The following is a 17392-nucleotide window of genomic DNA, read 5'->3' on the forward strand; positions in this document are numbered from 1 at the left end:
TCAAAGTGTGTGGCAGATGGTACTGTGTAGTTTACTATGTGTATTACAGTGTCTTCTTGTTCCATTCATGGATATAGCGTGGGTGGAATGATTACTTACATAACTCTGAGCACGTTGTTTGAGCAGCTGATGTGTGATCCTCGTGGATTTTTAATTGCTCTGTCTCACATACCGCATCAGTTACTTTGTGTAGGTCGTGTCGTACTTTACACACTTTGTTTACTATTGTATTAGGCGTATTAAGCCATTTATTTCATTCCTTAGCGCTGTTTTAATAATAATTATACGTATTTTCACCTAGAAAATCAAAGTTTCTGATGTCAGTTCAAAGGATGATTAAATATTGTTGGTGCCATTCTATAAGTAAAATATTATTTCTGTAATTTATTCATTAAATGTTGAGGGAACGGAATGTCAAAATATTCCCCCAACGCACGGCCGCATTCACACAGGCTGTCAACGGAATATTATGTCAGCGTCAACGTTTTCCGCGAGTGTTCTTCCACAAGAGATTTATGTTTTACAGTACCCCGAAGAAGTAAAACATCATGTACTCTAGAATTAATTTTCGTTGAACAACCTTTCTAAACAGTGATTACGTCAGCTCTTTTCAAATACAAAACTACGATTGTTTTTTATGTTATTTGACACTTAAAAAGGAAAACATAAAATGGATCGGGTAAAAAGGCTATGCGTATTGCATTCTAGATACAGTATGATGTGTTTGCATGTATACATTTTCTTTCGCAAATAACCGTCGATTTTTTTGAAATGTTTGGACAACATTTTTCCGATTGTTTCATTTCTCAGCAGTTTACCATACAAACTTCGTCAGGATAACGTCCGTTATGAATCTAGCGTCGGCCGTTAATAAATTCTACCACTGCTAGTTCCTTTACTCTGACACGACGTCCAAATTTTTCTATCACGGATGATATCTCGTAACACGACTTCCATAGGGCTGAGGTGACATCGCCTTCCTTCCCGATCCGTTTGCTGACGTCGAGTATGAATCTACTTTTAAACGTGAGGTCTGCAAAATTTTATTGAATTGCGTCAGTCACACAGCGGCTTGCTTAACATCTGAAGAGCCATCCGACGTGCCGTTTTAACCGATCGCGCCAGCAGACGGCTGCACGTGCCGGCTTCGCTCGAGGAATAGCCACAGGCTGTCGGTCTCCCCCCCCCCCCCCCCCCCCTCTCCTCTTCAATCCCGGCCGACTCGTGGCCAACCGCCGATGCCGTATAAGGCCACAACCGACTCCCGACCGGCTACACGCGGGGGTATGTGCCGCCTCCAGCGTGCTACCCACGTCTTTGTTATTTACTTTCATTAGAATGGCTTTGCTTGTTTGTCCGTATCAGGGATCCGACAGTTTGTTGGTAGGTCTGAGGGGACATGCAGCATTAGATATCTACGCACAGGTCATGTACTTCGCGCAAATAACGAGCCACTGATTTGCGTACGCGGTATGGCGCCCGATAACAACCCAGATGGGTTCCATAGATTTAAATCTGGCGAATATGGTCGCCCAGAGTCAACTTGAGTTCAGTATAACGCTCCTCAAACCACTGTAGCACGATTCTGGATGAGAGAAACGCCGCGCGGTCTAAGGGGCGTCTTTCACGGTTCACGCGGCTACACCCGTCGGAGGTTCGAGTCCTCCCTCGGGCATGGGTATGTGTGTTGTCCTTAGCATAAGTTAGTTTAAGTTAGATTAAGCAATGTGTAGACTTAGGGTCCAGCAACGGCCTTGCCACAGTGGATACACCGGTTTCCGTCAGATCGCCGAAGTTAAGCGCTGTCGGACATGGCCGGCACCTGGTTGGGTGACCATCCGAGCTGCCATGTGCCGTTGCCATTTTTCGGGGTGCACTCAGCCTCGTGACGCCAATTGTGAAGCTACTCGACCGAACAGTAGCGGCTCCGATCAAAGAAAACCATCATAACGACTGGGAGAGCGGTGTATTGACCACACGCCCCTCCTATCCCCATCCTCAGCTGAGGATGACACGACGGTCGGATGTTCCCGATGGACCCCTTGTGGCCCAAAGACGGAGTGAAGCTTAGAGGCCGATGAACTCAGCAGTTTGGTCCCATAAAGTTTTCCCACAAATTTCCAAATTTTGCTCCGAAAAAACAGGCAATTATACCGCTGAAAGATGACATCGCCGTTGGGGAAGACATCAAGCATGAAGGGATGCAGGTGTTTCCAGATGCTAGCGTATCTTCGATTGCTGCCAGAAGTCCCATGCAAGCGCAGGAGAGTGTCTCCCATAGCATAATACCGCTGCCACTAGCCTGCGTAGCGCGCTGAACGTTTCGAGCCGTATATCTACATGACGGCGTTTGTGGAGACGACCATCGATCTAGTGCAAGAAAAATGTGATTCACTCGAAGAGCCGACACGTTTGCATTGATCGAAGGTCGAATCCATATGGTCTCGAGCCCACAACAACTGTAACTGACAAGGCGGCCGGAGTGGCCCAGCGGTTCTAGGCGCTTCAGTCTGGAACCGCGCGACCGCTACGGCCACAGGTTCGAATCCTGCCTCGGGCTTGGATGTGTGTGATACCCTTAGGTTAATTAGGTTTAAGTAGTTCTAAGTTCTAGGGGACTGATGACCTCAGAAGTTAAGTGCCATAGTGATCAGAGCCATTTGAACCATTTTGTAACTGGCTGGCTCTGAGCACTATGGGACTTAACTTCTGAGGTCATCAGTTCCCTAGAACTTAGAACTACTTAAACCTAACTAACCTAAGGATATCACACACATCCATGCCCGAGGCTGGATTCGAACCTGCGACCATAGCGGTCGCGCGGTTCCAGACTGAAGCGCCTAGAACCGCTCGGCCACCACGGCCGGCCATTTTGTAACTATGTCTTTGGGTCAACATGTGAATACCTAGGAGTCAACATGTGAACACGTAGGAGTGGTCTGCTGCGGAGCTCCATGTTCAACACTGTACGGTGAATGGTGTCTCCGAAACAATTTTGCGTGCACCGGCATTGTGCTCTTTCGGCAGAGATGCCTCAGATCACGATCTACCCTATATTACAGAGCAGACAAGCCTCCGAACCCTACGTTCTGTGAAGAGTCGTGGACGTCCAACCATTTCGCGCCCACTGGTAGTTTCACTGTCCTACCTCTATCCGTAGATGCTCACTACAGTAGCACGTGAACATTCGACCACCTTCGCCGTTTCCGAGATACTGCGTAATAATACTCTGCCCTCCGTCGAAGTCACTTATCTCAATGGATTTCCCCGTTTGCAGCCCGTATCTTCGCTAGCCCGTCCGTGTCTGCTAAGCTTAAATACTCTCCTTAAGGCATCCAACGTCGCGGTGGGCAGTGGTCGTAATGTTTTGGGCTATAAGTGTAAATTTCTATGTTGGAGAATCCCTCAAACATACAAGATTGTCACAATGTGGAGAATAAAAGAACTTTAAAACTAGTAAATGTTCCATGAAAGGAAATTGACAATTGACACGGTGGCGAGTACAAACAACGGAAAAAATAAACCAGATCTTTCCGAAATTTTAATGGAAAAACCAGCAATTAGTCACACGCCACATAACCCATTTTAGTCCCCGCTAGTCAGTGACAGTATAACAGTCCTGTGCAAATGGTAAACGACTTGACTTGAAACCACTAACACAAAGGTAGACTTTCTTGAGGTCACTGGCGGAATGCAGTTATGACATGCCCTCTTTCTGGTGCAAGTCACGTACATCGGCACGTGAAACAATCAGAAGCGACGATACAACTTCGAGGTCATACCGGGTGGTTTTTCCTGCGGGATATCAATGAAGGTACACAACAAAAAGAAAATGGGCGCCATTCACACAAGGCCACAGGGGTCTTCAGATCATTCACCAGTTGTCGAGCACTTACCCACAACTTCAATTAAATTAATATTACAGTTGAAAGAACAGAAGTAAAAACCGTGCACGTTATGAACGGGAGAGAGCGTAGAGTTCCGCGTCTCTTTCACCGCTGGCATGCATTAATATCAGTTCGACTATTTGTGTCTTCTTACTGGTCTCCGATGGAGGTGGCGAACACTACATCCTCAGTTGCTACCCACTGATGTGTTGTTCTTCCTATAGATCTTTCAGCACATTCGAGAAAAATGTCGTGTATAATATTTTTATCAGCCATATGACATCCATTACTGCATAAAATCTTTCACTGAACTTTTCCTTGTTTTCTAATTTCATCCACCCACTTTCTATTGGGTCGTCATCTCTATTGTTGCGTATCACTTGGAGCCCAGCGAAGAATTTCACATGCCACTCTACCATACATTCATCTGGCTGCATGACTCACTCATCTCAATTATATTTTTATTACAGTCCCAGTTACTTGTTCCATATCTCTATTCTCTGGTCCATTTGGAGAATTACCAGCCAAACCTCACTTTTTGTATTGTTCGTATACTAGTTCGTAATCTGTGGAAACCGAATTATTATGTACATAATGCTTGCTTGCCCCGTAGTGTACTACAATAAATTGCATGAATTCATGAGATAACAGAATCAAAATAGCTAAATAAGTATTAACACTGCTTGAAAGCTGTGTAAATATCTGGAACGTCACCAACTGCATCTACAAGGAAGATCAAACGTTGTTATACATTGTTGAGCCAAACCATCATAACCACCAGCGGCCGGCGGTCAGTTTTTATGTCTTACATTACCAATCAGTAAGAAGACTGGTAGATACGCGGCCCGAGGCGTCTCCCCAGGGTGTCAGTTTTTGATTCTGAGTAAAAAATATCTTACGGCCATAGGTTTGGCTGAGAAAAAGGGGGTCTTAACAATCGGGCAGGCAGATATACAGACAACGAAGTGATTCTATTACGGGTCCGCTTTTAGCGATTTAGATACGGAACGCAAAAACAAAGACAGAGACGGGGTGACGGACTAGGAAATGATGTTTACCAACAGCCGTCAGACAGTGTATGTTCGTCGATCGGCTGGGCGGCTTCAGGCGATTCTGATACTGGGAACAGGCGGTGCGGCAGCTGGCGTCGCCACACGCAACGACGCAGGGTCCGCCAGACGGCGCCGACACCAGCGGCGGCGGCGGCGGCGTCGTCGCGACGGCGTGGCGCCTGCCGCCGCGGAACGGCTCCTCGGCACGAGAGGGCGCGGCGGCGCACGCGACCCCCGCCCGCCGGGAATACCGCGTCGGCCAGACGCCCTAACGATCGCCGATTATGCGCCGACGCTCGCCACCGGCTACACTTAGCGAGCCGCCACTCGTGCTCGGCTCGATTCCGCAAGCTGTAAGGGTCCGCTTAAAAGCAGACAGGGGGAGCACCAGTGAGTGAGAGGTGCCCGAGAGAAGAATGTGCGCGGTAGGAATGCGACGTCAAGTCGGGCGCAGTCTAGAGCAAAATAGCACGTGCCGTCCTAAAAGCAGCAACATTGTAACTGTGACTGTCTTGATGCAATTCGAGCGATGTCTGCAAAAAGCAAATAACGGAAGTAACCTTCCCTTAATGCGCCACTGGCAAGTGACATACATGGCTCGATGAAATTTGGACCACACAAAGAACTTCCACTGTGTAGTACAGAACGTAGACTTATATTCAAAGACAATAACTGCAATGAAGTCACTTCGAGTTATGATGGTCCCCTGGACGTTATAGAAGGCGGGACATGGTTCTCAATAGGGCGCGTGATCGCCACATGGAGCAGTGCAACGTGCTTCCACAGTGACCACACGGTCCGTAAGGAGTTATTGTGGCAGGGAGTTCCATTCTTCCACCAGCGCGGATGACAAATAATGGATGGTCGTTCTTGCGTGTCGACGTGCTCCAATACGTTTCCCCAACGTATCCCACACGTGGTGTACCGGTTTTGACCGGTGAGTGTACCGTTTTCAAAGTACGCCCATTGCTACATTATCCCAACACCACAACACATTCTGTGCATTCAAACATCGGGCCGCTCTCACATCCGAATGGCCCACATATCTGGCTGTTGCACGATTCGACCAGTCGGCCAAATGGAGACCCATAATGAGGCTACTTTCAAACTGTCAGGTGCTCAGACATTGTTCACGCACTTTATATAGCATGAGTCAGTAGGAAAGGTACATGCTTTGAGGGGTGATAGTATTAGTGAGCCGGCCGGTGTGGCCGAGCGGTTCTAGGCGCTTCAGTCTGGAACCGCGCTGCTGCTACGATCGCAGGTTCGAATCCTGCCTCGGGAAATGGATGTGTGTGATGTCCTTAGGTTCGTTAGGTTTAAGTAGTTATAAGTCTAGGGGACTGATGACCTCAGATGTTAAGTCCCATAGTGCTCAGAGCCAATTGAACCATTTGAGGTATTAGTGATTCTGAACAAAAAACTCCATGTGGACGTATGCCCTATTCCGAATGGTTTCCGAGATAGAACACAAAATATCACATTTGTACTTTCTACATCTACATCTACATGGTTTCTCTAAAACTCACACTTAAGTGCCTGGCAGAGGGTTCATCGAACCATTTTCATACTACTTCTATACAGTTCCACTCTCGAATGGCGCGTGGGCAAAAGGAACACCCAAATATTTCCCTTCGAGCTCTGATTTCTCTTATTTTATTATGATGATCATTTCTCCCTACGTAGGTGGGCGTCAACAAAATATTCGGAAGAGCAAGTTGGTGATTGAAATTTCGTAAACAGATCTCGCCGAAAAGAAAATCGCCTTTGTGACTGCCACCCCAACTCGTGTATCGTATCAGTGACTCTCACCCCTCTTGCGCGATAACACGAAACGGGCGGCCCTTCCTTGGACTTTTTCGATATCCTCCGTCAATCCTACCTGGTGAAGATCCCACAGCGCGCAGCAATATTCCCGCAGAAGATGGACAAGTGTAATGTAAGCTGCCTCTTTAGTGGATTTGTCGCATCTCTTAAGTGTTCTGCCGACAAAGCTCAGTCTTTGTTTCGCGTTCCCCACAATATTATCTATGTGGTCTTTCCAATTTAAGTGGCAAGTAATTGTAATTCCTAGGTATTTAGTCGAATTGACAGCCCTTAGATTTGTGCGATTTATCGTATACCCAAAATTTATCGAATTTCTTTTAGTACGCATGTGGATGACCTCGCATTTTTCTTAGTTTAGTGCCAATTTCAACTTTTCGCACCATACAGAAATTCTCTCTAGATCATTTTGTGATTGGAACTGATCGTCTGATGATTTTACTAGACGGTAAATTACAGCGTCATCTGCAAACAATCAAAGGGGGCTGCTCAGATTATCACCTAGATCATTTATGTAAATCAGGAGCAGCAGAGGGCCTATGACACCACCTTTCGGAACGCCAGGTATCACTTCTGTTCTACTCGATGATTTACCGTCTATCACTATGAACTGAAACTTCTCTGACAGGAAATCACGAATCCAGTCACACAACTGAGACGATAACTCGAAAACCGCACCTTCCAGCGAAAACGTGACGCAGTACAAAATGAAACTATATTAAATTCCCTTCCAGAGAAGGTCCTATTCATTTTTTCTCTAGAGCTAATGCTTTGTGAAAAGAGAGCGCGATTATGTTGAAAAACTCGCTCCAGGCGCAAACGCTGTAGCTTACGTTAGTTTTTGTAGGCCACTTAGAGGTAGTTTCCCGACTTGATAGATAACAAGTGTCCCGTATCAAATTGTTCGTCTCAACTTGCTACCTCACTATGCTACCTCAAAATTCAAATGGCTCTGAGCACTAAGGGACTTAACATCTAAGATGATCGGTCCCCTAGAACTTAGAACTCGTACTTGAACCTAACTAACCTAAGGACATCACACACATCCATGCCCGGGGCAGGATTCGAACCTGCGAGCGTAGCAATCGCGCGGTTCCGGACAGACGCTCCTAGAACCGCTCGGCCACAACGGCCGGCTGCTACCTCAAATTGGCCTACAAAAAGTACGTGAGCTACAGTGCAGCGCGTCGAGCGAGTTTTTCAACATACTCGCGCTCTTTTCGCACAAACCATTATTTCTACGGAAAAAAATGAATAGGAGCTTTTACGTAGGAAATTTAATATAGCACAATTTTGTACTGCAACACGTTTTCGCTGGCGTGTGCGGTTTTCTAGTTATTCAAGAAAAAAGTTCAAAAGTGATATAAATGTGTTGTACCTCGGAAACCATTCGGAATAGGGCGTACGTCCATTTGAAGTTTTTTTTTTGTTCAGAATCACTAATACTTATCATCCCTCAAAGCATGTACCTTTCCTCCTGACTCACCCTGTATAACTTACCAGGCCTGGTAACAACTCTAAACGCTGTCAACACTAGTGCACTGCGGTGGCCGTTCTACCTGTCACAGACAATCGTAACTCTAATTGTTTACAAACATATTTACCGTTGGCGTGTAAGTGTACGAAGTTATGCTGACATCGGACAATGTCTCCTGGGTGCTCCACTTTTTTTTTAGAAGGCTACTGAATATTTCAGTGCACTACGTATTTACTGCTTATCATGCTACTGAAAAGGCAATGGAAGATTCTTAGCCGCGCGGGATTAGCCGAGCGGTCTCAGGCGCTGCAGTCGTGGACTGTGCGGCTGGTCCCGACGGAGGTTCGAATGTGTTTGTCCTTAGGATAATTTAGGTTAAGTAGGGTGTAAGTTTAGGGACTGATGACCTTAGCAGTTAAGTCCCATAGGATTTCACACACATTTGAACATTTTTGAAGATTCTTATAAATATATTTCAAGATGTGTTTCGTAACAGATCTGCTGGAAATTCACAGAAAGAGAAAACGTATCAGCACTTTGTTTCTAAGACTGCTTCAGAGTGTACCACGCCGAAAATTCATTCCATGTGATCATGTATGTCTCAAAAATAATAAAAGGGTATTGCTGACAATATCTGAAAATTAATTTTCGGCAGGTAAAATATGCGCTAGAGAAATTCAAATAAAATGCTGTATTCCTGTACCATTTGGCCACGTACATTATTGCCAGTTGTATGAGGCGCGAGCAGGTTGACTACAAGCTAAAATTATCGCATCTTTTCAGATTTTTACGGAATAATATCAGTTTAAGCCTGCATTTCTATGGTCGTATTATTAGTGGCTACTGTATAAATGGTTTGTTTATTAACACTGCCGCTTTGTACGCAACTACAGAAATTTGCTTTCATCACGATGTACATCCCGTTTTATTCACTTAAAAGATCTTCAGTGCTAGGGTTTCCTACGTCTATTTTTGTTTACAACATGGTTGCGATGTCGTCACGCAAGTTTGACATGACTTTCCTCTTGGGCATCGGTGCTGTAAACAAAAATCAAAACGGAGACTGTACAACGGGAATAACAAAGGTCTAATGTGGAGGCAATTTTTTTCAGGCGGTCAACAACAAAAACTACTTGCAGCCTTGTGGCGGAAAGGAACGAGGAAGAGTACTACTTCCCCGCTCTCTGCCCCATTCACCACGAACATTCTTTTACTGCACGTACATGCAACTAGAAATATCTTGCAAGAAATCTTTTTATATGTATGGTTATTTTTTTATTTGTATCAAACACTTCACTTAACTGGCGATTAGTTAACTACTGCTCCTTGGACTTTATTAAGAAATATCAGACAAAAAAGACGTCATATGCTTCTGTCTGTAAGCATATCCACATCCACACAGCACTGTGGAAAGATCACCATTATTACTGCGTACCATGTTCCCGCCGAATGACGTAATGCCGTACAATAATAGAAGTGAGGTTCTGTATAGCTAGAACGGGAAAGTGCAACCTATATGTGGGTTTAGTCACCGTATCATATTACACTGAAATATGCCAGAAAACTTCTTCAATACTGCGCAGTATATGTCTTACAGGAAGAAAAGTACAAAATCTGATGACTGCATCATCCAACCTGACCACCTGTGATTGTACGATATGCCACTGGGTGGGAATATGGGACGCCATTACACGTGATCTTTCTACAATAGTGTGACTGCTACGGTCGCAGGTTCGAATCCTGCCTCGGGCATGGATGTGTGTGATGTCCTTAGGTTAGTTAGGTTTAAGTAGTTCTAAGTTCTAGGGGACTAATGACCACAGCAGTTGAGTCCCATAGTGCTCAGAGCCATTTGAACCTTTCTACAATACAGTGATGATCATCACATGCTAGCAAATGGAAGCATTAACTCTGGTTTCGCCTGCCGGTAACACGGCAGCCTTTGGAAATTAAAGTGCAGATAAATAATCAGATGTCGCGTATTATTTTATAAACAGGGCTCCTATAAGTGATTCATTCGTTAGCAAAGTTCTATATTTTCCCAAATATTACATTAACAAATATAACTGATGCATTAACAGAACAGTAAACACTCCAAGTTTGCATTTTGCACTCCACAAATCTTCTACGGGTGCCCCTCTGGTCACAAGACACGCGACCACGCCCTAGTCAGGTTCGTTTAAAAAAAAAATGACTGAGCACTATGGGACTCAACATCTGTGGTCATAAGTCCCCTAGAACTTAGAACTACTTAAACCTAACTAACCTAAGGACATCACACACATCCATGCCCGAGACAGGATTCGAACCTGCGACCGTAGCGGTCGCGCGGTTCCAGACTGAAGCGCGTAGAACAGTTCGGCCACCGTTGCCGTCACGGCAACAATGTGAAGTGCAGGCGTAGATGCGAGCGGGACTTTCACCTTTTAACTTGTTGCCACCGAGACAATAAACATTTGGAAACGCATGCGTCTGATAACGAAACCAGTAATATAAATATTACTCAGCGGCTCACTCGGCGCCCAGTCACAGTTGCCAGTTTCTTCCAGGGTCATCGAAAATTTTATTTCAAATATTTTCATTTAATCATTGATCGAATTTAAAATAATTAAAATTTGTCATAATCTACTCATTATGAGATATTGTCCAATATTTGATAATGAGAGCACTCAGCGACTTCTAACAAACTATACACACTATCTCGAACTTTTTGGAACCTTTTGTCGCTTACGCCTCCCACAAAATAATGGAAGGAAAAAAAATTATAGCTTACTACTTCCCCATTGTGTATGCAGTAATGCTTCAGCATCGGGCGTACACGTTTTAATTTGTTCCTTCTTAACTAATATCTCTATTCGCAACACATTTTGCAAATACCATCCATGAACACCATTGTATGTATCTGCAAAATTATATCATTGTATGACAAATAGTTCACGAGATACGACATCATAAGCATTGAGATGGGTGAAAAACTATTTTTTCTTAAAACAGAGAGTAAATGTTTCATTCTTTTCTGAATCGAATGGGAGGGGAATTACGGGTGTCAAATAATACGCAGAATGTAGCGATTTATCTGTATATTAATCATATTAATTTTTGTGTTATGTTTCTCTTTCAAAACAAAACCTCCTTACCGAATATCGAACATCTGAACTTCTTTCGGGAAACAACAAATTATTTATTTTGCTTCGTTCGATTCCTTCGCTTTTTTCGATTTGTTTCGAGACACTGCAGTCATCACATCACATTTCGGTTTAGTGCTTCTTTGCATCAATCGTTTCAATTTCAAAAAGATTTCTCAACATTTCTACACACTAATATTTATGGAGGGTACATATCGGCAACTGAAAAGGCAGTCACAATAAACAGGGAGAGGCTTTCAGTCATTCAAAAGAAGGTGAATTTATCGGGCCACAAATCGCATACTTGCTGATCGATAAGAAGTTTGATGCGAAACTCACGAATGCGGAGATACATACCTGAACTTCTTTGAAAGCCTCTGTTCTTGACTTTTTAGGCCACAGAAGAGAAGAGAACTATGTTTCTATTGTGACTGTATTGTTGGATAACTGCAAAAACGTTTTTATATTCGCGTCTTTTATTTTCTCGCATTACGTGGGTGCCATGAACAAGCACAAAGCTTCCACGTATACACAGTTAACATGAAACATTGCCATCATGGATTCTTTAGTGAAGAGGGATTACCGTTGGTTTTTATTTAGAGAGACTGATGAGATATCTTACAAAATAAAAACGTCTTCATCTCACTTCTACAAATAAACTGACATGTAACTAGGTAGTGCATAAACATTTCTAATCATTATTACTATTTGGAAGGTAGATGCCACTTTTTGTGTGATACAATGATCGTTTTCATTAGGTAAAAATCATCCATTTAGAAATTAGATGCATAAAAAAAATGTTTCAGTTTGTTGGACGGTATAAACAGACAGAACAAAATAAGCTAATACAGCAGTCCCCTGCGCTACAGCTACCTTCACGAGCAAAGCTGTTAGGGACAGCTGTTGCGTTGCAGCGAAAGCGTTGCAGTCGCCACAGCGAATGTAGTATATTGATGAATCATGTAAGTTGGTATGTCAGGAGACGTTTTTCTGGCCGTCGGCGTGACAGAATGGACAAAATGCGCGTGCCTCCTTTTGGAAAAGAGAGTCACCGCAATGACCAAATGCCGTTTACACGACACTGACTTGCGCCACTCGTTGCGTGAAAGAAGGTGCATGGAAATAGTTTCGTATATGTCTGTAGACACGCTGCCACCTGTGTACACTTCAGTTTTGTCGTTTGTGAGTGCCGTATATTCTTGTCTAAAATGAAAGTTTTGGCAGCTGCACGAGTTGTGGCGGAGTTAATGCTCCTTTGCGTAAAATCACTGCACAAGAAAAAAGATAAAAAAATTAAGAAACGTATTTGGGTTTGCGACTGGGTCAAGAAGAGACATCAGCTAACTTGCTCTCCAACATTGCTAGAAGAAATTGTAGTGGAAGACCCAAAAAGTTATTTTAATCACCTCCGAATGATACAAATGAGCAATGCAATACGGAAAAAAGATACTGTAATGAGTGAAGCATTATCGTCGGAGCTAAAGTTACAAATTACATTGTGTTTCCTGGCAAGTGGCGATTCATATTCTACACTACAATACCTGTTCGTGTTCCTGAGTCCACAACTGACAAATTTGTTCCAACTGTTTGTGATGCCATCTATTGTAACCCATATCCCATAAATTACAACGGAGTGATCTGTGGACGCGGAGATGGCGCCCGGTTGCACCTCAGGTATGTTCCATTAGGTTCAGATCAGCTGAATTCGGTGGCCAAAACATCAACGTGAGTTCGCTGTCATTTTCCTCAAACGGCTGCAGCACAATACTGACATTCTGACACGAATAGTATGTTGCTGGAAGATGCCATCGCCGTTAGGGAATACATAAAGCATGAAGGGATGGAAGTAACGTTCACATAGGCAGCAGCTGACGTGTTATCTACTATCATTACTACAAGTCTCACGGAAGTCTAAGTAATGTCCTCTATAGCACATTGCCCCACCGGTGTGCGCCCGTGACGTGTTGCATTTTTTCGAGCAGCCGTGCGCCTTAATGATAGCGTATCTGGATGTGGCACTGTTTAATTAATGTGTAGAGTTTTGCATGTTATGTTTTTTATAAGTGTCGTATAAACACTTGATGTGTAGTTTATAGTGATGCCACTACAAATAAAGTGATTAGACAACAGTAATAAAAAAAAGCTTAACATTCATACCACTCCGCCTACAGGCCACAAGTGGCCCATCGGGACCATCCGACCGCCGTGTCATCCTCAAAGGAGGAAGCGGATAGGAGGGGCATGTGGTCAGCACACTGCTCTCCCGGTCGTTATGGTGGTTTTCTTTGAGCGGAGCCACTACCATTCGGTCGAGTAGCTCCTCAACTGGCATCACGAGGCTGAGTGCACCCCGAAAACATTCATACACTAAATATTTTTGTAAATAGCAATTCACGAAGCGCATAGTAGAATAACCATTAAGAAAGATGCTTTGTAAATGTGATGGATGGCTGTTTGGCGATGACCACATGCCAAATTAAAATATTAGGAAAGGAAAGTGAATGTGAATGATTCACAAATGTCAACATACAACACATCAGAAACAAAACCTCTTTGTCCTATTAAGGCTTGACAGAACTACGAAGTGAATGATACGCCGCCGGCTCGGAGATCGCAAGCACACATAATTAACGACACATCTACCACGTACTTGATCGGCCATCGACATAGGATGAGCTGTATATGGCAGCCCACGTCATCACGGATCAAACAAGTCGATGTGGTATACGATGGTCGTCTGACGTGCGTATTTGAAGGGCAGTCCTTAGCCCGAAGAACGAAAGAAAGCATTAGCAGTCAAGTAAAGACCACCCATGAGGCGTATACTTCAGGTGACTAATCTTCGTTGTAAAGGCAAGTGCTGCGTATGGACAAGGAAGTAGGGAAACAGTGAAGCACGGTTAATGCACCTACCAGACGACAATGGAGCTGTAAAATCGGAAGCTCTCGTATTTGAAGTGTCGTTCTCGTTACCAGATGACACGAGTAGCATGAAACGCTCATTTCACTAGTTACGAAAGGATGCAGTGACATGGGGTCGGCCAGTAAACTGTGAAGTGGATCTTGAGCAAATCAATCTGTTCCATGATATTTGTTGATTTTCACTTTAGTTTGGTATAGAGTTTGAGAGACGTAGTAGCACAGTGGGCTTAGCTGATTCGTGAGATGAAAACATTAAAGACAATGACTTAAAAGCCATACTTTGTGATTTACAGTACCTGCTGAAATATTGCACCACGAAAATGCAGCGAACGAGGGCTGTAAGTTAAAATACGGGGAGGGGTGAGTAGGCCCAAAGAGCAGAGGCTTTTCTTCAGAAACAGTTGACGAAATGAGAACATGTGCCAATTATCGCTAACAGAGCAAAGGCAGACAGCGTTGCATTAAAGAAGAAGCCCCATTAAAAGAATGAAATAGCATCTGTTTACGCCAAGATGTGCTACTCCACGATTGCTGCTCCCGAAGACCGATGTTCTCGTAGTGTGCTGCCGGAGAAATATTTGTGACACTGCTTTGCAAACATTTGTCGGAATTGGTTCAAAAAATTGCTCTGAGAACTATGGGACTTAACATCTGAGGTCATCAGTCCCCTAGAACTTAGAACTACTTAAACCTAACTAACCTAAGGACAGGACATACATTCACGCCCGAGGCAGGATTCGAACCTGCGACCGTAGCAGTCGCGTGGTGCCGGACTGAAACGCCTTGAACCGCTCGGCCACCGCGGCCGGTTCGGAATGGGTGTTTAAATATGGACCCGTAGCTATAGGTTTTCATTTTAAAAACCATATATTTATTTTTGTATGGATAACAAAATCACAGCAACGTGACAAATTCTGACCCGCAGTCACAGTCCGTCGTATTCCCAACCAGGCAATGGGAAACTCACAGAAACGGAAAAGATGATTCCCAAGGACGGCGAGCGCGCAAGAGATAGGTGCGATCAAGCAACAAATATTACAATTCAATGCACTTTTTCAGCATTCCTTTCGCGCCTCCACTACCAGTTGTTTCCGGGGCGGAATCTCGGAATTATTTGTAACAAAATGTTTCAGAGCATTTACTTCCATCGACGAACAGTTCAAGTACCCCAGAGTCTCGGAGAATTTCCCGAACCTTTCAGAATTCCCCTAGATTACCCTGACGTTTGTATAAATTCAATTTCCCTGAGAATTCCCGATTTTTCAGGTGTTTCCGGCAAGTCGTCACACTCTACATAAAATAAGGTGGTTTGCTGAGTGTTAAGTGCAGATTTAATCTGCACAAAAGTATCCGAACACCCACACGTAGTGCTGAAAAATTGGCCACTAGATGTCACGACATGCGAACCCGGCAGTATAAAATGAGGTAGGAGGTACTGTGTTGTCAGTAGAGACGCAGTGACAGCAGAATCGGTCGGTTAGGTGACCTCTGTGATTTCGAACATGAACTAGTCATTGGATGCCACGTGAGTGACAAATGCATCTTGGACACTTCAACCCTTCTACAGCTGCTCTAATCAATAGTTGGCGATGGGACTGTGAAGGGGAAATGCGAAGGAACAACTACATCTAAACCAAAAGCAGGCAAATCTCATGTACTGAGGTACAGGGAATAATGCGAGGATCGCTGTAGCAAGTTTCATGAAACCAGCGGAGGGATATACTCGTCCAGCTAGTACAATGATTGTGCGCACGCACTTAAAAATAATGGGCTACAATGGTCCAGCAGCTCATTGTAAGCCATCTATTACTGCAGTCAGTTCTAAGCGACGATCTGGAGTGAGGACACACGCTATACCATGTGGCAGTCTGGTAGAAGGTTTTGGATTTGGCCAATGCCGGAAGAACGTTACAATCATTGTGTAGAGCCATTATGTGAATCACAGAGAAGATGGTGTTACGGTTAAGGCGGTGGAGTCCGCTTATTGCGCTTAAGAAAACGCTAAATGCGGAAGATTATGAACACATTTTACAATACAGTGTGCTGTGTGCAGAAGAGGAACAATGCCTAGATGATTGCATGAATCGCACGACAATGCAGCCTGTCATAAAGCAGCATCTGCGAGGCAATGGTTTGTAGACAATAAAGCCCCTTTTATACAGAAGCGCTTGCGCGTGAGATCATTGTCTTGTACCTGCGAATAAGCATTTGCACGAGACCCAAAGGAAGAGAAAGCACACTATGTGATGGCTTTCTTGTGCAAAAAAGCTGCCGCGGTAATATCGCTAAACTTATATTCAGCAGACTAAGGGAGAAAAGAAGCGTAAAACTTGGTTTATTTTGTACAGCGAGTACGCTGTTGGTCATGAAAGCATAACGTCGCAGGCAGAAAACAGCGGGGGACCGAATTTTTGCGCAAACGTTAAAGAAGTTGTGGTTTTGCTCCGATTAGTGTTTTGCAGCTGCCCAACTATCGCTTGCTTCATACCAAAACTTCACCCGCATCTCCATGGATTCCTCCTTTTAGCTGTAATTGAAGCGAAGATTTCGAAGCAAGATACAAATGATCGACGATCCATATCAGCACAAGAGAGCACTAACGCTGCGATTCTTAGCAACAGGCTGGAGTTACCGTCTAACTGAAAATACGCCTCGTCTGAAAACCAAACGTTGTTGAGAGTTTCTCCCCTATCCTCCCTCCGCCCACTGAGCAAACTGTAGTCTCTGCTACTTGTGTTCTTCAGTGAGCTTCTGTGCACAGGTCATCTTGAATGGGTAAATATGGAGGTCACTTTTAAGAATGCGTTGAACGGAGCGTCTGGATATTCCCAGTTGCACTGCTGCCTTTCTATAAGATTTCCCGGGACTTCTCTGTGCAGCAACTCGTACCGCTTCAATATTTTCCCGCGAACAAACATGCTTAGGCCGAGGTCGCTTCGCTTCCAATACTGTTCCTTCTTGTACAACCCGTGGATGGTCTTCTTGCAAGGGACCCATCGTGTGTTAAACTGTTGTCGAAAACACCGCTGAGTCACAACAAGGCTTTTCGTTTCATGAAAAAGTAACACAACTGCCGATCGTTGCTGCGTCGTCAGTCTTCCATTG

General features: G+C 44.3%; 1 protein-coding gene and 1 pseudogene across 8 annotated transcripts in view; one reads left to right on the forward strand and one right to left on the reverse strand.

Moving 5' to 3' along the window:
• Positions 1 to 17392, reverse strand: part of LOC126277906 (mesocentin-like) — a 595995-nt gene that overhangs the window by 104508 nt on the left and 474095 nt on the right. The gene's annotated exons all lie outside the window — the stretch shown is intronic.
• Positions 1745 to 1862, forward strand: LOC126279267 (5S ribosomal RNA; annotated as a pseudogene).

This window comes from Schistocerca gregaria, chromosome 6, assembly GCF_023897955.1.
Source record: "Schistocerca gregaria isolate iqSchGreg1 chromosome 6, iqSchGreg1.2, whole genome shotgun sequence".
Classification (NCBI taxonomy): domain Eukaryota; kingdom Metazoa; phylum Arthropoda; class Insecta; order Orthoptera; family Acrididae; genus Schistocerca; species Schistocerca gregaria.